This window comes from Panthera onca, chromosome D1, assembly GCF_046562875.1.
Source record: "Panthera onca isolate mPanOnc1 chromosome D1, mPanOnc1 haplotype 2, whole genome shotgun sequence".
Lineage (NCBI taxonomy): Eukaryota > Metazoa > Chordata > Mammalia > Carnivora > Felidae > Panthera > Panthera onca.
Window position 1 is genome coordinate 98232959 of NC_138348.1, and position 23889 is coordinate 98256847.

The 23889-nt window shown below is 51.1% G+C and overlaps 1 long non-coding RNA gene across 2 annotated transcripts in view; it reads right to left on the reverse strand.

Moving 5' to 3' along the window:
• Positions 1-23889, reverse strand: part of LOC132660981 (uncharacterized) — a 292245-nt gene that overhangs the window by 129936 nt on the left and 138420 nt on the right. The window contains exon 4 of one of the 2 annotated variants that reach the window (XR_013550037.2): positions 23055-23113. The exons of the other annotated variant lie outside the window; for it this stretch is intronic. This is a non-coding gene — a long non-coding RNA (uncharacterized LOC132660981). The remainder of the gene's footprint in view (positions 1-23054; positions 23114-23889) is intronic. 2 annotated transcript variants of the gene reach the window in all.

Here is a 23889-nt window from a genome sequence, read left to right on the forward strand (position 1 = left end):
GATAAGATTAGCCCCTCCACAGGCCAGAGAACTTACTGGAACACAGGGGTTTTTTAACTTATTTCTGGGAGGGTTAGTGACGCCCTGATGAATGCACTTTGGCGTTTTTTTGTTTTTGTTTTTGTTTTGTTTTGATGAATGCATTTTGACACAAAGACACTTGATGTGGCCTCTAAAGCAGTCATCAAACCTTTAGTTTCCTCTTATTGATAGGTTATCTGCAAAGCAGATTGTTCACCCCATCCCCAAACCTCAGCCCAGAGGCGGGGTAAGTGGCAAGTCTCCACGGCAAACATTTCTGGGTAACAAGTTACAGACCTACTACCTTTCGGTGCGGGTGCGTCAAAAGCATCAAAAGGTGTCCCTGTGTCACGCCTGAGGAGTTAAAACGCCCTTCCATTCTAACGTTGGGAGTCTCGTTTTAGACACATGGGCACCCTTTAAAAACACTGTTGTGAGGCGCCTGGGTGGCTCGGTCGGGTAAGCGTCCGACTTCGGCTCAGGTCACGATCTCACGGTCCGCGAGTTCGAGCCCCGCGTCAGGCTCTGGGCCGACAGCTCGGAGCCTGGAGCCTGTTTCCGATTCTGTGTCTCCCTCTCTCTCTGCCCCTCCCCCGTTCATGCTCTGTCTCTCTCTGTCTCAAAAATAAATAAACGTTAAAAAAAAATTTAAAAATAAAATTAAAAAAAAAAACACACTGTGGTCTGTGCTTGGAAATGTACGTAACCGGTTTCATGCTACCAATTCCATTCTGTCTCTTAGGATTCTTCCCTCTGGGTTGCTTGTGAGATCTTCCCAAGTTGTCGAACGGAGATTGCAGTTCATTACCTCTGACTTCTGCATGGTATGCCATCATCACACTCGAATGCCACGTTTTCTTCACCCAGCCCCCGGTGAAGGACACCAGGCTGGCTCAGATCCTGACCAGGACCGACAGGCACCTCCTTGCACACGTCTCCCGTGGTAGCGTGAGAGACTCTGAGTCGTACACCCAGAGTGTGCGAGTGGCAGGGAAAGGGCACACAGACTCTCAGTACCAAGGTCACCCAGGTTTTTCTTTCTGCATGGTTTACACCTTCCACCAACAGGGACTGAAGGCTTAAGGCTTTCTTTTTCCTGCCTCCACACTAGTATTTGATAGGCTTCCAATTTTCGAATTTTTTGCCAATCTGAGGGGGTAACATGATACCTTCTTTTTTTTTAATTTTTGTGGGTTTTTTTTTTTTTGAGAAAAAGAGAGCGGGGGAGGGGCAGCTAGAGGGGGACAGAGGAAGCAGGCTCCACACTGACAGCAGCGAACCTGATGTGGGGCTTGAACTCATAAACCGTGAGATCATGAACTCAGCATTCAACCAACTGAGCCACCCAGGTGCCCCATACCTTCTTATTTTAATTTGTGTTCAAGAAATTAAGTAACTCTTTATATAGCCATTAGCTCTTCAAATGGCCATTTCTATGAATGGCCTTGTTTGTATCCCTCTTCCCTTTTTTCTCTTAGAAAGATTAGCAGTTCTTTGTATATGCTGCATATTAAACCTTTGTCAGTTTTTAGACTTCCAAAAATATCTACTCCCAGTCTGTTACTCCTCTGTTAACTTTGTTTATTCTGGGTTTTGTTTTTTTTTTAAACAAAAGTCTCTAATGTCGGTGTGATCAAATCTATTTATTCTGTGCCTTATGGTTTGCGTCTGGTTATTTTTTAAATCTTTTCAAAGAAACGCTCACTTTGAGGCTCATAGTTATTTTTAATACGTTTTTCTTCCATTTGGGTTTATAATTTTACTTTTCACATTTAGGTCTTTCTTCACTTGGGAATTTTTAAAAATCTAGTGTTGAGTACCAATCCAATTTAATTCGTTTCCAAAACAGGGAACCATCTTCTTTTCGATGACTTTTGCTAAATAATTCATTCTCTCACTATTTGTGATGCTACCTCTCTCAGAGGGAGTTCCCTTGTATTTTGTGTTTTTTTGTTTGTTTGTTTGTTTGTTTTCATTTAGACTTGTCTTTATTCAGTTTATTTCTGTGTGTCTATGTCTGTTTCTGGTCTCTTATTCTGTTCCTCTGCCTTATGTGTCTGTTCCTATGCCAAGAACACACTGCTTTTTATTATTACGCTTTTATTGTAATCAGTTTGATCATCAGCAGAACAAACGTTGCTTCTTTGTTGCTTCTTTTTTAATTGGATTAGCTATTTGTGGACCTCAATTCTTCAATAGAAATTTTATACTCACTTTGTTAAATTCCCCCCCAAATTCTTGCTCACTTTGAATTTAATTGAATGTAGAAATTAATTTGGAGGCTAATAGACATCTTTCCAAAATTAAGTCATCCCAAACGTGGATATAGTATTTCTTTTTATTTAGGTCTTTCATTTAATGGCTTTCCTAAAGTTTAATGCTTTTTTTTTTTTTTTTCCACTTTGTGATCCTGGGCCTTTGTTGTTAGTGCCTGAAGCCCTTGTGATTTTTTCACTGCTATTGTCAGATACAGGTCTACTGTCCTCTCCGGGATCCTGGGAGGGTCCTAGAAATGTGTCTGTGCATTGCAAAATTGCAAAAGTAGAATATTCTAACCACAATATTGTAACCACAACTGGTCCAGACTGCATTCTCTTCCACCCCAACTTCCCTCCACGGCAACACGGGGGTGCAGATATCTTTTGGAGTTAGTGTTTTCATTTTCTTCAGATATATACCCCGTAATGGAATTACTGGATGATAGGGTGGTTTTATTTTTAACTTTTTGAGCAAACTCCCTAGTGTTTTCCATGGTGGCTGCACCAGTTTGCATTCCCACCAGCAGTGTAAGAGGAGTCCTTTCCCTCCAAATCCTATTAGTCTGTTCAGGACTTCTATTTACCTTGTCTCTGTGTCAGCATATTTTCCAGAAATCTGTACATTTCATCCAGGTTCAAATGTATATACTTGCATATACCTGTTTATTGTTCTAACATTATTTTTATATTTAAAAATTTTAGTTCTACCCCATAGTCTTTCTCCCTGCCCCTGGGAGAGACCCTTTGATGCTCCACAGAGTTGGGTTAATTCTGTAGTTTATTTTAAAATCTGCTCTCTTGTTTTCTTGATGTTTATTTTATGGGTCTTTTCAAAGTTGTTTATTTTGTCTTTTCAGGGAAATTTTTGTTTTTAGTACTCATTTATACTGTTTTTGCTGTTCTTGGCATTATTCTTTATTTCTGTCCTAATCGTTATTATTCTCTTTTTGCTTATTTGGGTTTTCTCTACTGTTGTTGTTTTTTTTTATTTTACCTTATTTACTTTACTTTCTTTTTTATTTTACTACATTTACTTACTATATTTGTTTCCAGCCCTTCTTGTTTTCTAAATTTATTTTTAATGTTTATTTTTGAGAGAGAGAGACAGAATGTGAACAAGGGTGGGGCAGAGACAGAAAGAGGGAGACACAGAATCCGAAGCAGGCTCCAGGCCCTCAGCTGTCAGCACAGAGCCCAACGCGGGGCTTGAACTCCTGAACTGCAAGATCATGACCGGAGCCGAAGTCGGCCACTTAACCAACCAAGCCACCCATGCGCCCCAGCCCTTCTTGTTTTCTGATAGATGTATTTAAAGCTATAAGTTTTCCTCGTGGGACTACTTTAGCTGTAGGACATACATTCTGTCATGCAGAGCTTTTTTTTGACCTTTAATTCTAAGTAATTTATAATTTCCCTTAAGATTTTCTCTTTAGTCCAAGGGCTAGTTGGTAGTATGTTTTTATTTTTCTCACGTGCAAGACATTTTGGTGATTTTGGTTTGCTTTGGTTTTGGTCTCTTCCCACCTCTTGTCTCTCCTGACTGCTATCATGTTGACATTATCTGGAATATAGTTCCAGACTGTGACATATATTCATCATCTATTCAACCAATAGTAAAATAAGAAGAATAATACATTCTCGGTCTTATTTTTGGTATCTTGTATGTGCTCCCTTTTTCTTTTTAATCACTGGAATACATTCTGCATACATCTTTATGCCCCTATTTATCTTTACTTCGCCCCTATTTATAGCTAAATAAATATTTCGCTATACACAAACTTCAATAGTTTCTGGATATCACTCGGTTGTCCTATCACGACACTCTGGTTCTCCTTATTGGTAGGTGATCTACGTGGAGGTTTTCTCCCTGAGATGCACTTAAATGTCTCCATCATGTATCTGTGCATGAGGTTTTTTTCTTCTTTATCTTGCTCAGCACTCTCTTATCCCTTTCTCTCTGAACGCGTATATGTCCCTTTAATTCTGGGAAAAGTTAAGTCACTGTTTCTTCTAATAGCTTCTCCTGTGTACTCTTTTATCTTTTTTCTTCTCCATGATAGACACCTATTAGTGGCTGTATTCCTGTCTTCCGTGTCTCAATCCCTGGGAGAGATCCTTGAGAGTTACTTACCCTTGTATGCTCCACAGGGTTGGGTTTGGTCGAACGGATTATGTAACTGGGCTTCAGCCCCAGAGCCTCTCCCTCCACCCTTTGGCTCTGGCAAGAGTAATGAAGGAGTGATTCCCACTCATCCTCCTCCCCACGGGCTGGGTGCTGGTGGAGGAGGCGTGAGGAGCTGACACTGTGCCCATCCCCACCCCCTCCTCCTTGTCCAGAGAGGCTCAGGTAGGACAACAACATGACCCTCACTAGGTCTCATGGCTGGAGCAGATTTTATAGTCTGCAGAGGGTTTGCCCACCCTCTGTATCTTACCTTGACAGCTCTTCTTTTTCTTTTTCTTTTTTTAGTTTATCTATTTTGAGCGACACAGGGGCAGTGCCAATAGGGGAGGGGCAGAGAGAGAGGGAGAGACAGAATCCCAAGCAGGGTCCGTGCTGCCGGGGCAGAGTCTGACACGGGGCTCGAACTCACGAAACCGCAAGATCATGACCTGAGCTGAAACCAAGAGTCAGATGCTTAACCTACTGAGCCACCCCGGCGCCCCCTATGACAGCTCTTTGAAGTGAGCAAGCAAGGGATTGCTCATTCCTGTTATATAGACAAAGACACTGAGGCCCAGCAAGGTAGAGTCATATACCAAAGGCTGCACTGTGACCTTGAATTGGTGGTCTCAGGAGGACCGTCCTCTACCACCTCATGCCAATGTATCGTGGTTACGTGGGTATACACACACGCACAGATGTGCGTTCACATGTGAACACGCATGTTTAGATGTCATGGTGGAGGCTTCCTGGGCACAAGAAGTCAGTGTGAATGCCATATGCAGGGGGAGCTGTCTCCCTAAGCTGGGCCCCCGCGGCTCCATACTGTTGCCTGGAAGAACCATCCACCCCCATTATCGGCTGTCCGATCCTTGTACTCTCTCCACCCTCGCCCAGCCTCCCCCTCCAGAAGAGCTGCTCCTCCCGGGCTGAGATCTCCAACAGGCTGTTCTTGCTTCCAGAAGAGCTCCGTGGGCACGGGGCAGCCGTCCAATCCCACAGAAGCCGGCCCACTCCCACTGCTGCGTGCTGGGCTGCCCGCTGCTCGGCCCTCTCTTCCCTTCCTCAGTGCAGACAGCAGGCAGCTCACCTTGGGTCCAACCTACGTCTCCTAAAGAAACGGCCCCTCTTCTCCATCTGAATTCAACAGGATGCCACCCCCCACCTCCCCACCCCCTCCCCAGAGCTCTCATCTCCTGATGGCCATTTGCTCATCGGGGAGAACAAGGCTCGTTCCCTCTATCTACAGGTGGTATCCGGGGGGAAGCCTCGCTCGCCTCTCACCTCTCTCTACTCTAACAGAGCCGTAATCCACAGGCCACAGCAGCGAGGGGGGAACCAGGGCTACCTTCATTGCTGTCAATTTTCCAGCTGGGCTTATCTGCGCCTTCACATGGTGTTCTCTTGTCAGAGGGGCCAGGGGCTATATGTGACAACCAGGTTAAATCAATGCTGCCTCCTCCCCATCCCCCTGCCCCCCCAATTCCCTGTCCTTTTGCTGAGGACACCGGAGCGGCTCCCTGGCTTCTGCAGAAGATGCTGGTGTATTGTGACCTGTCCTTATTTGATTAGTGTCTTACTCAAAATGCCTGGGGCCATCTCTCCACAGAGAGAAGGGGAGAGGGAGAGAGAGAGAGAGAGAGCAAGAGTGAGCAGAAACAAGTCTCCCCCTTTCCCCTTTGTTGCCTGAGCCTCTGGCTCTGGGAAGGTGCTGCCTGGGGGAGGCAGGACTGCAGGGAGCAGGGTGGGGAGATGGTGTAGTGTGAAGTCAGGGAGACAGGAAAAGGAGAACCACAGAGGCCAGGAGTTTTGAGGACTGTGAGCCTAGGATCGAGGTTCCCAGACGTTGATTCATAAACCTTTCCCAGACATCCCATGATCATCCTCTTCGTGCCACCATGGTGGCCTCTCCAAGCTCCAGTAGTAGGAGTTGGTAAGACAGGCTTTGTACATTCTCTCAGGCAGGAGAAAACGTGTGTCCCGGTGGCCCCAGTTGGTGAATGTTCAGTGCTACGGCACCCGAGGTCCTAGATCCTGGTCCCACAGGGACCCTCTGTGACTTCCACAAACACAAGCGAAACACACCAGACCCGAGAGCCATCAGACAGATAAGTGCCAAGGAGTCCTGGAAGGGAGTGTGGCCCTGTCCACGTGAGCCCTTCTCCATGGTTGGAAGAACAGCTCAGAATTTGCTGACTCCTCCTTGAAGTCATTGGCACCCTCCAGTTGTCTTATTCAACGTGTCCGGCAGTCCCACGAGACAGTTAGTGTTGTTTTGATTCTCCAGATAAGGAAGCTGAGGCTCAGGAGGCCAGAGGGCTTTCTCAGGGTAACATCCAGCAAGCTGTAGAGCCCAGACTCAAAACTGGATCTCCTGACGCTGGTGCCAATAATCCCGCCATGACTCAGCTAGAACGGACAGTAGCAAAATGGTGGCCATTCTTGAGGTGTGAGCCGCTCAACTTGCAAGGCATGTCAGGAGCAAAACAATCAGGAAGGAGGAGGTACATCCAGCCCTCCCGGACACGTGTGTTTTGATGCTTTTGTTTTCCTTCCCAGGTAGTCACGAACTAAGCCGGCTCGTGGTAGACACGGTCCCTAGCGAACGACAGGTACAATGCAAATTCTTACGCACACTCACCGCCGACCGACACCTGCAACCGTGTGTTCCAGCATTCCCTCTCTCACCCCCGCCCGCATCCCCTGGGAATCTATTCAAATCTAGTCAACAGAGCAGCAAGGAGGAGAGAATAAACCTATATGAACACTGTATTTCTCTTCGTCTCCCTCCTTGTGGAAACAAAAGAGAAACCGTGCAAAGCCTCATCCGATATTCACTAGGAATCATCCTGACATGATCCCAGGAACATAAGTCCTTTTCAAACCCTCGGTTCCAGTGTACCCACTCCCGAGACTGAGTGCAGGCGGAGCGGGCCGCGTGCGGGGCTCCGTGGCTGGCAGAGGCACTCGGTGGTAAGGCTTAATTATGATTCATGGAGCTGCGTTGTGAAGATGGTTTAAAGCCACTTAATTAGTGTAGGAATATACCGTCATAATTATCCTGAAATATGACCTAATTAACCTATGGAAAAGCCAGGCCCACTGCTTGGGAATGCCGGAGACATTAATAGTCTATTAATACACTCAGTCTGCTCTCTAGCACAGCTTTGGGGGGACACAGGGCTGGGGGTGGGGGGGGGGGGACACAGAGGAGAGTAGGGTTTGCCCTGAAGGGTGGTGATGTTTTTAAACTGTGTGAAGTGGGCAGGGAAAGGAGAAGGGAATGATATTTACTGAGAGCACCTATTACGAGCCAAGCAGTGTTTTTAATCTGTTCCTTGGTTAATCCTCAAAACAACCCTTTGGGATAGATATTCAAGTTCAGAGAAGTTCCTTAACTAACGGAGGTCACACAGCCAGGAAGTAGCTGCAATGGAATCCATTCCCTAGGCTGCTCCAAAGGCCACGCTCTTCCTGTTATTCCTCACTGCCTTTGGCAGACACAAAAGACTCAGGGAAACGGACAAAATAAAGAAAAGAGGCTCTTTCAACACGAAGGAGTTGACATCCCTGCAACGTTTTAGAAAAATGGAGCCATTCAAGCTTCCTGGAGGCAGGTTCAAGGTTACAAGTGTGCGGTGCAGGTTGGACACTGCAAAACCCTAGGAATCCCCATTCACATAGGCTGCAGTGGGAATGATGTCCCACTGTAGAGCGCCTGTATGACCTGGGAGACCGCCCGATGTGCCTCTTTAAGTTCCCTCCCCGCCCAAGTCACCGACCCTGGCTTTGAGTCCAGATATGGGCCCAAAGCCAGAGAAGCCACCTCTGGGATAATCCTTAACAAAGCACGATTTGAACCCAGTCCTCCCCTGGAAAGACCCCGGCACCCAGGGTCACTCAGGCACCAGGATGAAAGTCCAGAGCCCTCCAGGGGGAGCCCAAGAGCCAGACTTCCGCTTCAGAGCCTGTCTGGCCAGCAGGTCGAGGAATATTCCAACAACGTCCTCATTCTTCCCTGATCAAAGGAGCTTGGATTGAACCTGCTGTAATCATCCGTCGGGGAGTTTGCTTAAAATTCCCCTAATTACGGGAGAGCAGAAAATTGCTACGCCTCAGACTGAATAGAGAAATCGAAGGCGCCCTGCTCCCAGCTGCCTGGGGAGACAAGCCAGGATGGGAATAGAAAGGCTGGGAGAGGCAGGGGGGCGACGATGGGTGGCAGCGACAGGAGGGAGAGCCAGGGAGGGGGAGAGGAAGGGAAGGAGCCTGCCGCAAGGGGGGTGGGCGCGTGGTGGCTGGCTCAGGCGGGGCGCGCCGCGGCCCCTGCAGAGAGAACGAAGCCAGGATGGGGGTTGGGGGGCAGCCATGTAAGGAAGACTTAGCCAGAATGCCCCCTCCCATGGCAAGAGCTAGTTTTCGAAAGAGGCCTGGGGAGCCCGTAACTCTTGCTTAGTTTAGAAAGTAGATTCTGGAATGTCTTCCCTGTCGGGAGAGGGAAAGGAAAGAGGAGATGGACAGGTCAGGGAAGGCAGCCTGCCTCCAGGCACCCTCTCTGGTCCCTGTATTGCTGCAGGCACATTGAGGGGTCTAGAGGGAGGAGGAAGCACAGGAGCCCTGCCCTTGGGGAGTCTCACTCTGATGGGGGAGACTGAGTCAGCACCCCACCCAAAAGTAAGGCTCAAAGAAACCCTACACACCCATGCCCAACACATGATGGCCCTGAACTACAGGAAGGGGATCACAAGGTCCTGAAGGGGATGGAGTCAGAGGGGAAGGTTTGCTGGGGAGGCACATGCTGGGCAGGAGAAGATAGGTGGAGAAGCAAGGATGGGACAAGGGAGGGAAGAGTTTGATGGAGCCCTGAAGACTACATTACCACTTTTTGGTGGGGGGGTGGGGGGGAGGGTGGAGGAAGGCCTAGGGAGGGGAAGTCACTTATCTAAGTCACACAGCTCATCAGTGGCTGAGATGGGGCTCAAGCTCAGACTTCAGACTCCTAGTCTGTGCATTTACACCCCCATGGACAGGAGCAACAGGGTGGGGAGGAGTGGTCAGAAGGTGGAATGCTGGAAGGAAAGCCAAGGCCCTTTCACGGACTACTCCATGTTGATCGCAAGGGACGAGCAATATTCTCAAGGTCCCCCTTTGCTAGCACTGCGCTGCCCCATCAGTGAGCTCCCCGGGCTCCCCACCCACAACAACGTGGAACAAGCTGATGCTCCTGGCTGCTCTCACGCTTTCCCAAGGGACTTCTCAGCGCCTCACTCAAGTCCCTGCGGGGGCCGCAGCTTTGGTTGTCTGACAGCCTGGCTGCCCTATTGTATCTGTCCCAACTTCCGGGGTGGTGGGATGGGCTGAGACTTGGGGGGTTGCAAGCTACGGAAATCTACCCAAACTGGCATTTAAATAAAAGGAAAAGTTTGCTAAAAGGACACAGGAGGGTCTGGTAGGCGGGAACGTGGTCAAGCGTGAGTCAGGACCGATATCAAGGAACCAGGAGTTCCTGCTGCCCATCACACCCTTCTGCTTCTCCTTGCGCATCTGGGCCGACGTCAAAACTCACAATGGTCATCACGGCTCCCAAGCCCACGTGTAATAAAGAACGGTGCCAAGAGGCAGTTTCTAGGCCCTATAATACCCCAAAGATGAATTCTGACTGGCCCAGCTCTGCTCGGGTGCCTCTTCTAATCCAGTTGACCTCAGTCCAGGGGGTTGGGTCCCGCTGAACAAATGGCTGCCGTGTGCTCACCACTGCGTGTGAGCAGGACGATTCAGGAGCCACAGTGAGCAGACAGAAATGCCACAACAGTCAAGGCAGTGGAAATATGCTTGGGTAGTGGGTGTGCGCTGGGGGCAGAGACTCGGGCTTACCTGTCTCAGCAGGTGCTCTCAAGGCAGTCAAGGCCTCCACCTGAAGCCCAGTGGTGAGTAACACACATTCAGTGTTTCAGACACCACAGCTCGGGAGGCCAGCTGCGGCCGAGGCAAATCCTCAGGTGGGAAAGTTAAGGGCAAGGGGATTCGGCCTGGCCCCTGGCCCTCAGTGATAGGCCAGTGTATGAAGGCTGGAGTCCTGGCACGGGGCCTGCCAGGAAGGCGGGCCAGCCTCTTGGGCTCCAGGGTGGTTATCCGAGGCTGGGAAACCTGTACTTTAGAAACTTGACTATTTTCATGCTGTTTGTATTTTCTGTAATTACTTCCCTTTTGTTCTCCCTTAGTATTTATGGAAGTCCTTTGTGAAAATGCCAGCGGATCCCAGCAATGCTAAGGCGAACCAGCAAAGGGGTTTGTGTCTCTTCCTGGGCTCAAGGTAAAAGAGACACATCCTGGAGCCTGGGAGTGGAGGTGGCAGGAACCTGGCCAGGAGGACAAGGGAGGGGCAGGGAGGGGGGACAAGAGCTGCAGCTGAGAGGCTCCTCTTCCCTCTTCCCCTGGCCAAGCTCTTTCTCAAAAATGGGGAACCCCTGGACTTCCTCTGAACAGTCTGTTGTCCTGAACTGACAGAAAGTGCCAGTGCTGCCCACTTCCTGTCTGCCCCATCTGGGGGCCAGCCAAGGCCACCCTCGGGCCAGTCTTGAACATGAACTCCTGAGGAGCTATGCCCCTGGATGCTCCTCAGGTGCGGGAGCAGGGACGGGGATCACACAGGTGCCAGCCCAGAGGAGGGGGCCTGCCCCGGGACCCAGGGAATGGGAATCCGAGCACCCAGGACAAGCTCTCCCTTGATCCTGGTCTCCAGCAGCATCCAGGTCTTCCTCCAGGTTCAACTTCCCCAGCCCTGACATTTTGCTGGGTCCTACCTTAAAACTCTGCATGGGCATCGGCGGGGGCAGGGAGGCGGGGGGGGCTCAGTTTATCCCTGGGTTCAGGGTTCTACCTGCACTGGAGAGATGGACAAAGCTCCGGTGTTAAGAGACCAGAGGTACCTCTGTGGTTTCTAGGGGGCCATAAATAAAGGTGTAAAGTGGTAGAAAGGACCAGTGATAGAGTCACGGAGAACTTTGCCCTCTGATATTAAGTTACTTGTAAGCAAATTATCACCAAAGCATCCGTGGAACATCCTGGCCTGCCCATCCCTCTCCCCACCATGGCCGGTCCTGGCCAGATGGAGCTGCCCTGGGTGGCTGAGCAGCCCCCACAAGCGAGGTGTCCGCAGGCAGAGAAGCAGCAACGACATGGGACATTAGGTGCTGATGGCTTTGCCGAGCAAGAGAATTGCAATTAAGGATGCGATGTGTCCCTCTGGGGGGCTGTCAGACAAGGATCCAGAACAAGGGTCTGGAAGCTGGGGGCTTAGCAGAGCAGCTGGGGTGGGGAGCCAGGCAGAGGGGAGCCAGGACAGGCCTGTGGAGGTCCTGCCTCCACCGTCTCAGCAAGTCCATCGACAACAACAAAACACCACCACCTGCCATTTACTCGGGGCCCAACATGCCCCCACTAGATGGTGGGGGAGTGCCATTATCCCACTTTTCCAGATGAGATAAGGAAATTGAGGATTGGAGGTTAGGTCACTTGTCTGGAGCATACAGAGAGTGGAGATGAAACTCAGGCCCATCTCCACTGGGCGCCAAAGTCAGGGCTCACAACCACCCCAACCTCCCCCGACCGGGCCCACCTGGTGCCCGGGGCCACGACAGCACTGCCCCAGCTCAGGGCTTGAGGTTTCAGGTGGGTGAAGCCCGAAGGGGATCGAGACGCCCTGGCAGCCGCACGGTGGACACCATCTCTCCACCCTTTTGTGGGGGAGGAAGGGGAGGAACATCTGGCTTGGGTGACACGTGGAGGCCATGACGTGGCAGACCCGGGGAGGTGGGAGGTGAGGAGGGGTGCACACGTCACCTCGAAGCCCGTGTCTGAGCTCCCCACCTACCTCGCTCAGACCTCCCACTTTGGCGAACCCTGCTTCTGGTCCTCCCACCTTGGGCTCTGTGCGGTGACATCACCATGGCTGACAAGCTCTTCCTTATCTATACCAAACACGCCCGAAGGAGGGGCACCTGCGCCGCTCCCCCGGCCCTGCTTATTTGCACACACCCGCCACCGCCCACCCCCAAGAGGGACTCTGAAGGTCAGGTGATATGTGGGAAGCAGCCTGGGAAAAACCGAGCCCCTTTTGGGAGCTGATCATACCACACACACTCAAGATGGAGGATGGGAGGGAGCGGGTGGGTGGGGTGGGACGGGGAAAACGAAATGAGAGAAAGACGACAAATGAGATGCTCCAATGCCCCCAAACCAGGCAGGGGCGCCTCATGGCAGCAACACTGACCTGGGGATCAAGGAGCAGCTGAACGGGGGCTTAGGGCCAGAGAGACAGAGTCATCTAGTCTTGGCTCAGACCTGTCCCCTCGGGCTGGTCTTTGAGCCTGTCCTGGAAACACACGCCGCCCATCTGGGGCCTCGTTCCATCTGGTCAGAGCCCAAGGAGGTGAGGAATAGCTGGGCTCCGAAGCTGCCCGCACTTGGTGTCACTAGTTTGCTGGGAAAACCTGGGTGCCTGGAGCCTGCAGAACTCACTCCTGACAGCAAGAGAGTTGACGGGAACCCCAGGAGAAGGGGGGAGCCTGGGCGTTCAGGAAGGGAGGACAACTCAAGACAATACCCTACGTCACCTACAGCGCCTGCCCCTTGATTCCCACCGGCCCAAACGTTATCCTTCAAAACCCCACAGAAATGCCACATCTTCCATGAAGCCTTCCCTGACCTCCTAATGAAGTCTGCCCTCTCCCTCTTTATCCCCACCGATCTCCTGAACCTCGTCCCTTTCTTCCTTGCCTTGTGCCAGCCGGACTCAATGTGTAACTCTACGGGGCAGGCCAGCTCTGGCTTATCACACCACTATAAGAGCTCTGGAACAACTCGGGTAAGTTGTTGATGGAGAGGAGGGGTTCACCACCGAGCTGGAACAGGTGACAGAGTGCTCCGATCAGAAGACACAGGAGGGATTCACGAAACAGCAGCTGAAATGAGACTCAAGAGGGCCACTGCTTGCTCCCTGAAATCCAGACTGCATTTGGGGGTCGAACAGAAAAGAAGCCTGCTTTTCCAGAGTCCTGGGGAACCGAGAAACCAAACGTAGTGCCCTCACAGGAGGGGCAAGCACGGACTGCGGGGAGAATCAGCTGGAAGGGAAAAGTGCCCCCACCCGCCATGTGGTTCTGGCAGAAATAAAATCACTTGTGTGTTTGACAATTGGGTTTCACTTCAGTTCTGCCTGCATCTTTAGAAGTTCCGTGTGCTTTTTGAAACCTTCCATTTTTCTCGTGATTGTGTTCATGTCTTCCTCTTCAGTTCTGAGCCTATGGAGCAGACTTGTAATCCCTGTTTTACCATCCCTGTCTGCTAGTTCCACCATCTTTCTTATTTGGTGGGGACTGGGGGGGGGGGGGGGGTCTGTGTCTGTTGCTTGGTCTGTTTTCTGGTTACAGTTCGTGTTTTCCTTTTTCTCTGCATGATTTATTATTATCGTCATTATCATCATCAGGTGATGGATATTGTGAATTTCACCTCGGGATCTGGACTTTGTCATATGGTTTTAGACAGAACTGGATTTCGTTCTGGCTCGCAGTTATTTGGAATCACCGTGATCCTATGAAACCTTGCTTTCAAGCTCTACTGGATGGGTCCAGAGCAGCCTTTGGCCTCGGACTAAGCTCACATCCTTCTGAGGACTGTATCCGATGCACCATGAGCTACAAGCTCTCTCCACCTTCACAGGGACAAATCTGAACCATCCCCAGCTCCTGTGTGGGCTCAGGAATTGTTCAGCCTTCTGCTGTCCGCCAGAACCTCGCAGTGCTCCGCCCCAATTATGCCCAGATCAGTGCTCAGCTAAAGTTTCGAGGACCCTTCTGCAGATTTTCAGAACTCTCCGTGGACAGCTGCACCCCTTCTCCGGTGTTCTTCTTTACAAGTTCTAGCCTCCTCAGCCCCAGTCTCAATCCCCAAACCTGAGTCTTCCCAATTCAGCCCCTGGGCTCCGTCTGGGATCCCTGCTCCTTTGCTTTGGCCTGGGGATAAACTGATGTGAAAGTAGGGCCTCTCTTCTCCCAGGGACCACCTTGTGCTACTTGTGGCCTGCTATCTGAAAGCAATGGTTTCAGGTATTTTACCCACTTTTCCATTGTTTTCATCAGATGTACAGTTACTGGAGCAGTTACTCCTCTACGGGAAGAAGGGGAAGCTTCCTGGTCAATGACTGTTCGTTGGGGAAATCTCCTAGGAGAGCTCAGGTGTGCCAGAACCTGCTCTAGGTGCAGAGGATAAAGCATTGAACTGAATGGACAGAATCTCTGCCCTCAAGGGGCTAATAGTCCGGCGGGGCGGTGGGGGGGGGGGGGGGGCAGCCAATAAACAACAAAAAAACATAATAGTCATGCATCATGTTAGAAGGTGAAAGTTCTATGAAAAATAGAGCAATACAAGAGAGAGAGAGAGAACTGGGGAAGGGATCAGTGTTTTAGAGTGCTCAGGAAGGCCTCACTAGGAAGGCAAACTGAGCAAAGTCCTAGAGGAAGGGAAGGCGTGAGCCCCACATTCAGGCCTGGCTCACTCAAGGAATAGCGGGGAGATCAGCGTAGCTCTGGGGGCTCAAGTGACAAAGACACAAGGTCAGAGAGACAAAGGGGAGGGGCCAGACTACGAGGAGCTCCCACAGGCCCCAGAAAGAGAGCAGACGGCTACCGTCATTATCCAGATAAGAGAAGGCAGGAGCTCGGGCCTGAACGGTGGCCACAGAGCTGGTGGAAGTGAACTCAGAAGATTCCGGGTGTTAACATTGAAGGACAGGATGAGAAAGAGGTCAAGGATGACTCCTCAGTTTTTTGACCCGATCAGTGGACGGGTAGAGTTGCCATTGACCGATACAGGGACGGTTGCTGGCTAACAGGTCTGCGTGCTGGGGGCAGTCAGTCTGAATGTGGATGTGTTAGGTCTGAGATGTGTGCTAGACAGCCATGTGCAGGTATCCATTGGGCGGCTGGACGCTGGTTGAGAATTCAGGTCCAAGGCAGTACGCAGGGAATAAGGCTGGGGAGGGAACCCACCCGGGAGGTCTGGCCTAGTGATACTCGAAGGTCACCAGAGAGCACCCCGAGGACTGTGCTCCACAGAACACCCTTCTGCCTCCACAGAGTGGGGCAGGGGCTGGCAGACCAGGATGGACCAGCTCGTCCCTCCTCTAATTCCAAGAAAGTTGGCCCAAACCACTAAGGGCTGCCAGATGGCATCAGTGCCCAGGGGCCACACTCCAGGACCCCCGGGAGAGGCTGCATCGGCGACTCTGTCCCCCAGGGCCCATCTTTGCTACTTCACAGGCTGCCTGGATCCCATTCATGACTCTGGACGACAACACTCGCTGCCCTTGGCCCTAGACTGGCTCACCCTGATACCCTGCTCTTGACACTGAGTTCCCCCCAACTCTGCCTGGTCGCTCTGAGCAGGACACCTGTTGGCTGTGCTTCCCAAGCGGTCCCTGCTACACCTCTTACTCCGGGCTCCCTCCACTCTGTGGCGTGGCGGCAGCTGGGGTATGACTCAGAGGAAGCCCTCTCCCATCCTCAGAGAGAGAAGGTCCAACAGCCCCGGGATCTGAAAGTCCTTCCAGATATCTAGCCTCCAATCTCATCATTTCGAACTTTGTCCTTTCATCTAATGCTCTCCACCTGGAACAGATGGGCCCTCAGCCACCCCTTCATTTCCTTCTCCGTTTCTGCTCCCGCTTGGGTGCTCTCCCTCTGTTCTTCGGTGTCTCCCGCACCTTCCTCACCCCGTCTGGTGCCCCCGCCCCTGCTCTCTCACCTCAGTCCATCAGTGGATCGTTCTTCTCAGACAGTTAGTTTAGGGGAGTGTAGAGAAAACCCTTGCTGACTCTGGTGAACGTCCTTCTTCCCTCTTCACCCTGGGGAGGCCAGGAATCAACTCGATGCCTCCAGAGTCCTCTCTGCTCCAGATGGATCCCCTCCCTCAGACACCTCCATGACCTCCCTGCATTGTCCTGCGCCGTCCTCGCATCGTCCTGGCTTGGCCGGACAGGCCCACCCCTCAGGAGATGAACATCTTCACCTCCACAGTGACGGCTCCTCCTGTTCCCCCGCCCCCACAAACACACACAGGCACACACACACACATGCACACACACATGCACACACACATGCACACACGCACACACACATACACACACGAGCACGCACACTGCTCCTTAAGTGATAGCGAGGGCACTGGCCAAGTGATCCATAGCTCCTTTTTCTTCTGCTGCTGCAGTAAAATATGGACAGCGAGAACCTCGGGAGAAATGAGGCATGAAAATTAATCTGCTTTACAATCCTCATGAATATTTAAAAGCTGATGAATATGTAACTACATTTCTTTTCTCCTCCATTAGTGTCTGCTTTTGAGTTACTCTATAGCTCCCTTTGGTTCCTTTGGGGGCTGGTTGGCTAGACTGATTTTTAAATTGGTTTTACAGGTGCCTATAGCTCTCGGGTTCCCCCCATCCCCAATCCAGAGAAGAGCATTTGTCCCTTTAAAATTCCTTAGAAAGGCCTGGCAAAGAGAGACACAGAGAACCCCCTCCCAACCGTGTACCGTGGAAGTCCAGAGGGGAGGACAATGCTTCAGAGAAAACACTTCACAGTGGGACTCACAGAGCACACAGAGCAAACCACCTCCTTCTACCTGGGCCTCAGTTTCCCCTCACTCTCCACATCGTGGGTCTTTCAAGGCCTTACTGCAGGGTGGCCCCGAGAAACCAAGAAATCAGGCAGCAAACTGGTACTTTTTGCCTACTCAGAAGAATCCAGCATTAAGCTAATTGTTTGGTACTTTGCAACCATCTCCTGGACCCTGGAACCAGTCTCTTCGTCTAGAACCACCCTTGGAGCGTGTGGGTCATCCCCTGGCCTATCCTCCCTGCCACTTCCTCTTTGGCTACTCTGGGAGTCTGTCTCCCACCCACTCCAACCATCTGAACCGGGCTGGGCAAGGGAAGGCTGCTCACCCACCTACCCACAGCCATCAATCACCCCAGAGCAGAGCAGAAGGAGCAGCGGGGCATCTTCCCAGAGCAGCAAGATTTCTCCTGGAGCCTGAGGCAGGATCCAGTGCTGAACTGGTGTCCTGTAGAGGGAAGGCTGGGTCCCTGCTGGGGGAAGGAAGGCACCGTGGGGTGGGGCAATGAGGTGTGGGGAGCCATCCAACCTGCCAAGTTCCAGAACACAGCCCAACCTGGGTCAGGATGTGCAGAGCGTCCTAAAGTCATGAGGTCGTCCAGAGAATTCCAGGTTCCATGATTAGCACTTGGAACTCCAAGTCAGAATGGAACACGGCTATCTCCCGGAGGGTTCACCTGCCCATACCTGTCTGCTCTCTCCTTTCAACCTTCATCCTACACAGAGCTTTGCAAAGCATTCCACGCCCTGTTTTGATCTTATTTCCTCCCTTCTAACAATCCTCAGAGCCTCCTCGATTTCTGGCTTATCAATGTCACGTCCGACCTTTTACCTCAATCCCCAGCTATCCTGGCCCCTCACCCACCTCAGGTCTCCACCCGTAGGCCCATCCAAGCTAACATGCTCACCATCCCAAGCCTTTCACCCTTCTGCCCCTGGACCTCTGTTCTGCCTCTACTGTGCTTGTCATTTCCTTCCTCCCAGACTCCACTCAGAAGTGCCTCCAACAGGAAGGCTTCCTTGGTTTAACACGGCCCTACTGAACAACCCTGTCATCTTCTCCGGTTCCCAGGTTTTCAGTGCGGAATCTGCAGGATGTTCATTGGCACCATCTTCACGTGCGTGCTGCATGGGAAGGACAGTCTGTCACACCATGTCTTTTAAAGAGGACCTGCTCATGGACCTGCTCACGCAGATGGCAATCAGTGTCACAGCTTCCTCCCAGAATGGCGGCTCAGCTGCAGCACCAAGTCTGTGGAAATACTCAGCGGGCCCGTCTCACTGGCTCATGCCTGTGCCTTCAGATCAGCTTCACTCCCCGTCTTGTGCCAGGCCTGTCCTGCTGCAGGCGCATCCCAACGCGGGGACCCAGGCCTCCTCCCTCTCCCCCTCCCTCAGCTCCCGCCCTGCGACCTCACACACAGCATCCGGAGTGACACCAGGCTAGCGAGTGGCGAGTGACCGGAACAGAAATACTGCCCCACTTGGGAGACAGAGAAGGAGCTCTGAAATCCAAGTCATGAAACCAGGCTGTGGACAGGGCTCTGCCCTGTGATCTGAACCAAGCGACTCAGGTTTTCCTTATTCAAGCAGGGATAAAGATCTGTCCCTAAGTGAAAGGTGGATGGAGAAAACCAAATGTGGAAAGGCTTTGAAAAGTACAGAACACTATATAAAGATTGGTGTCTCTGCTATTATAATAATCGTGAACAATAAACTGTTATCATCATTACCATAAGCGTATGGCATTCCCCAGCGCCCCCTACTTCAAAAGGAGCCTCTCGCTGAGCCCCCTCTTGCTCGCCTTCCCCTGGCTGGGGGAGGGACAGGAGTGCCCAGTTGGATGAGTGCCCCTCGGGATCGGCAGCTCATTATCCATGATAGTTTCCCCAACGTCACCTTCAGCCCCTGGCCTCTCTGCTCCGCTCCCGAGCTGCCTCAGCAGCAGGAACAAGAGCGTGCCTTGTCAGACAAGCCCTGCATCTCCATAGAACATGCTCCAAGCATAATTACCCATCGGAGAAGTGCGCAGGCCCCGCCCTTATCACAGAGCTGCCGCCACCACTGGATTCCTGCTGCTGCGGCAGCTGAAGGCTGAGCTGCCCTGGACCTACAAAGCCAGAACAGTTCTCCAGCTAAGCAGGGCCAGGTAGAGCCAAGCCCTAGGAGGCTCCCTGGGCCCTGGCTGTGAGTAGCTGGGAAGCCTCCGGTGGCCCAAACAGATGTTGAGCCTGGCTTCACCACTCCCCAAGTTAGTCCCCACCCGCCCATCTTGAGGCTCCCTCTGGTTGGGGGATGTGTCCATCCCCCATTTCCTGCCTGTGGCCCCTCTGCCCCGGCCCTGACCCCCCTCCTTGGCCTTCCCACCCTCCCCTACTCCACTGGTCCCAGAGACTAAGGGGTCACCTACAGTGCTTGAAGATACAGACAGGCAGTTAGAGTGGGTCCCGTTCCCTAGAGCCAGGTGTGGCGTAAGGCAAGAGAGGTGCCACCTCCTTCCTCCTCCCCCCTCCACCTACAAGACTTCCCCAGGGAAACCACTCCCAGATAATCCTCTGGAAAGATGTGCCATTCCTGCCTCCCCCACATCCCGCCAGGCTGCTACGTGACTGACTTCACACCATGAATACCATTTCTCCCACCGTCTGGGTATTCCATCGCCAAGGGAAATGACGCAAACCCCTGGGTCCAGCAGAGGTCTGCGTTCTCCACCTACCTGTCTCTAGACGGTGACCATGTCTTAAAGAGATGGGGAAATTGAGCCCTGAGTTGGGCACTTGACTCCTTTCATTCATCCCTCTGAGTGGGGCACAGGTTTGAGGGTGGAAGAGAACCAGAGGACATCTGGAGGCCCCTGGGATGCAGCCCTCCCAGCTAGGCTGTCAGAAGGACCAGGGACACCTAAGGTGCTGTTTATCCTCCTAGGAGTTCCACCCTATGGGAGCAGAGGCTCTGAAGGAGGCTGATTCTGCACTTGCTCCTACTCTGTGGAACCCCCTCTCTCCCTCCATGCACCTCCTCACATCCCACCCTCTGCTAGCCTGAGCGCAGGGCAGGGCCTGCAGGGGCCGTGCTGTCTTCTCTCAAGCCAGATGTGGGTTTCTCCAAGCAGCCCCAAGCCTATTCTGGGACCCTAGATCCCTGCCCCCCAGGGATACCCTGCCTAGTGCCATCTCAGGACTTCTGGGGGTTTATATCTCAAATCTAACCCCAGACTAAGCCAGACCCTTCCATCCAGGATTCTAAGACACCCACAGCACCCCTCGCTCTGAACCCTGCATCCTGAGTCTCATCCCAGCCCTTCCCCACTTGAACTCCACAACTGCCGTAGTGACAGCTCTATGGGTAGGATGCATTGAGACAAATGGGGCTGTGATTAGCTAGCCATCAATATCTCTTAAAGGCCCATTCTCTCAAGAGCTGGCAGGTCCCTCCAGTCCCCCGCCTCCCTGAGCCAAGCAGAGATTCCCCAGGGCAGCTCTAGCCCCCCCTCTTTCTTTCTCCTTCCCTTCCTGCTCTGGCCATATCAGCCAGATGGATTATGTCTTATTTCTTTTGGATTTGGCTGCAGGAACCAAACAGCATTTAAGGCTATTGATTGTTCAAAAGGCCAAGTGTATAATGTACCAGAAAATTAGTTTGGAGTGCCCGGCAGGAGAGCAGTTCCACTCTGGCCTCAGATTTACTCTGTTCTGGTGGGCCAGGAGGGGCATGGGGTGGGGGCCAGTGTACTTTTCAGTGTCTCCAGGAAGTTCTAGGAAGTCAGCCTCTCCTCGTGGCCAAGCTGGGGCCTTCTCGCCATCTAGTTTACCCAGGTGAGCTACGTTATAGCAATACCCCTCCTTCACTTCAACCCCCATCCATTCATTCCCTCCAAACGGACACACACACACACACACACACACACACACACACACTGGTTTTTAAATGCCTACACATACGCATGTACATGAGATAGTCCCATGCTCACCGACAGGGCATGTCACACACACTCTCACCTATGCACATATGAGACGGTCTGTGAGTCCCAATAAAAGCCTTTCCCTTTGTCTAAAGAATCTGGTGCTTAGAAGAATGTCTGACACAAAATAGGTGGTTACTGACATTTATTCATCCCAGCTGAATGGAGGCAGAACCATGGACAGTTCCCCAGCCCCTCCATGTGCCTGCCCTGGGATCAGTTAGTTCACCTGACCAAAAACAGCCCCAGCTCACATCCAACTGGAGTCACTATTGGTAATCACGATAATGGCTTTCATTTTTGAGCACCTATCATGTACCAGTCACAAGCCAAACTCTTTGTATGAATCATCTCATTTGGTCCTCACGATCTCCCAGGTTGGAGTTATTATTACTGCACAGATGACAAAACTGAAGCTCACAGAAGTGAAGTAATTCTCCACAGTTTTCATTGATCTTATCTAAAATAACAAAGGCAAGGGCACAACTTCAGGGGGCCCTGTTAAACTGTACAATCTCGGGACGACTGGGTGGCTCAGTCGTTTAAGCACCCGACTTGATTTCAGCCCAGGCCATGATCTCATTGTTCATGAGATGGAGCCCCATTCAGGGCTCTGGGCTAACAGCACAGAATGAGCTTGGGATTCTCTCTTTCTCCCTTTCTCTCTGCCCTTCCCCTACTCATGTTTGTTCTCTCTCTCTCTCTCTCTCTCTCTCAAAATAAACATTTTAAAAAATAAATAAATAAACTGCACAATCTTCATATGACAGTAACTTCACCAGACAGGTTTTCCCTGAAAGGAGAAGAGGAGAGATTGACGTGTGTCAGCCCATAGCAGCAACCCCTCAATGTCAGCCCGTCACGTATTTCCCATCTCCACCGCAGCCAGCCCCAGCTGGTTTGATGCAGACAGGAAGTGTATGCTGCGTTGGTGTTCAGCAAAAAGTGAGCAGGTATTCCTGAAGCCTGAGAATCAAGCCCAGTCAGGGCCAAAGTCACGGAAATCTTGCAAAGAGGACACTTCAGAGGCTCAACGAAGTGTACAGAAGTGAGATGATGTCCAAGGCAATGGTATCTCACAGACTTCCCAGGTTTAAAGAAAGGAAGGTAGGGGCACCTGGGTGGCTCAGTTGGTTAAGCGACCGACTGCGGCTCAGGTCATGATCTCACGGTTCGTGGGTTCAAGCCTCGCGTTGGGCTCTGTGCTGACAGCTCAGAGCCTGGAGCCTGCTTCGGATTCTGTGTCTCCCCCTCTTGCTACCCTTCCCCTGCTCATGCTCTGTGTCTCTCCATCTCTCAATAATAAATAAACGTTAAAAAAAATTTAAAGAAAGGAAGGTAACCAGGACATTGCCAAAGGCAACTGTCCAGCCCCTCTCCTGCCCTCCCTGAAGCCAGTGAAAATACTGAGAAAGGTAAAAGATTTAGTTCTTTTTGAAGAACATTTTCAAGCCATCTTGAGAATGATGGCTGAATTGTCCAGCTAAGGCAAAGAAACAGACTCCTGTAAAAAAACATGATATTGTTTCGTAACAGATTGAGCCACACTCTTGTCATGGATAGAAGAGAAATCATTTCTATTTATTGTGTCTTCTAGATAAAGTCAGACTAAGCAACACCTTTGGCAGGAAAATATTGATCGATTGTCACTGATGCCCCAGCTGACCCAAGATCAGAGAGTCAATGTATCTGCCAGGGGAACTCCAACTCCCCAGGCCCACAAAGTAGCTCAAAATCATGAGAAAAGGTCATGGGCTATCTGGTTGTGAGCATCATTGCCCACCTTTCTCTCATCCCTTCCCCATCAAATAGCCACTCCAGCTTTATTTCACATGTCAAGATTCTGAGACATTCAAGAAATCTTTTGTACAGCACATAAGCTGGGACCTGTGGAACAGTGAATGTCTACACTACACTTCCCTGAGAAATGTTTCAAAAGGTAGTGAGCCAAAGTGGAATCACCTATTTTGCTGCCTTACCTTGTATTTCAGGGTTGAATCCAAATGACCTTAGGGTATTTCCAAAGATTCAGTTCACCCTTAAAAAAAAGATAAATATTCACCAGTAGTCAAGACCAAATGCCACAGGGGGTTTCCAAAGGTGCCGACAATGTGACATGATGGGCATATGTATCAAACTTTCTAAGCGGGCTACACTGAAGGAACCACACGCACTTGGATGTGGAAACTCTGATGCGTGAGAGAAGAAGTTAGTCTAATTTTTTCTTGTCACATCAGCAGCTAGTCACTAGCTGTGGATCCAACACTTTTCTTTTTTAAGTTTATTTCTTTATTTTGAGAAAGAGAGAGAGAGCACAGGAGCAGGGAAGGGGCAGAGAGAGGAGAGAGAGAAAATCTCAAACAGGATCTGCACTGTCAGCACAGAGCCTGATGTGGGACTCAAACTCACATACTGCAAGACCATGACCTGGGCTAAAATCAAGTTGGAGGCTTAGCCAACTGAGCCACCCAGGCACCCCACCCCCACCCCAAGCCCTTTCCCATGTTAGCTGGTCATTACACTGAAACCAGAAGGGGCAAGAATACAAGGGTGGCTCGATGAAGCAGGTGGTGAATCCTACCTGGAGTCAGGACACCTGGGTTCAGTTCTGGGTCTACCTTTAATTACCTGTGTGGCCAAAGACCTGAATCCCTTTGAGATTCAGGTTTTTGTTTTTGTTTTTTTTTTTTAATTTATTTAATGTTTATTTTTGAGAGAGAGATGGACAGAGTTGAGCAGGAGAGGGGCAGAGAGATGGAGACACAGAATCTGAAGCAGGCTACGCTGACAGCCCAGGGCCTGATGTGGGGCCTG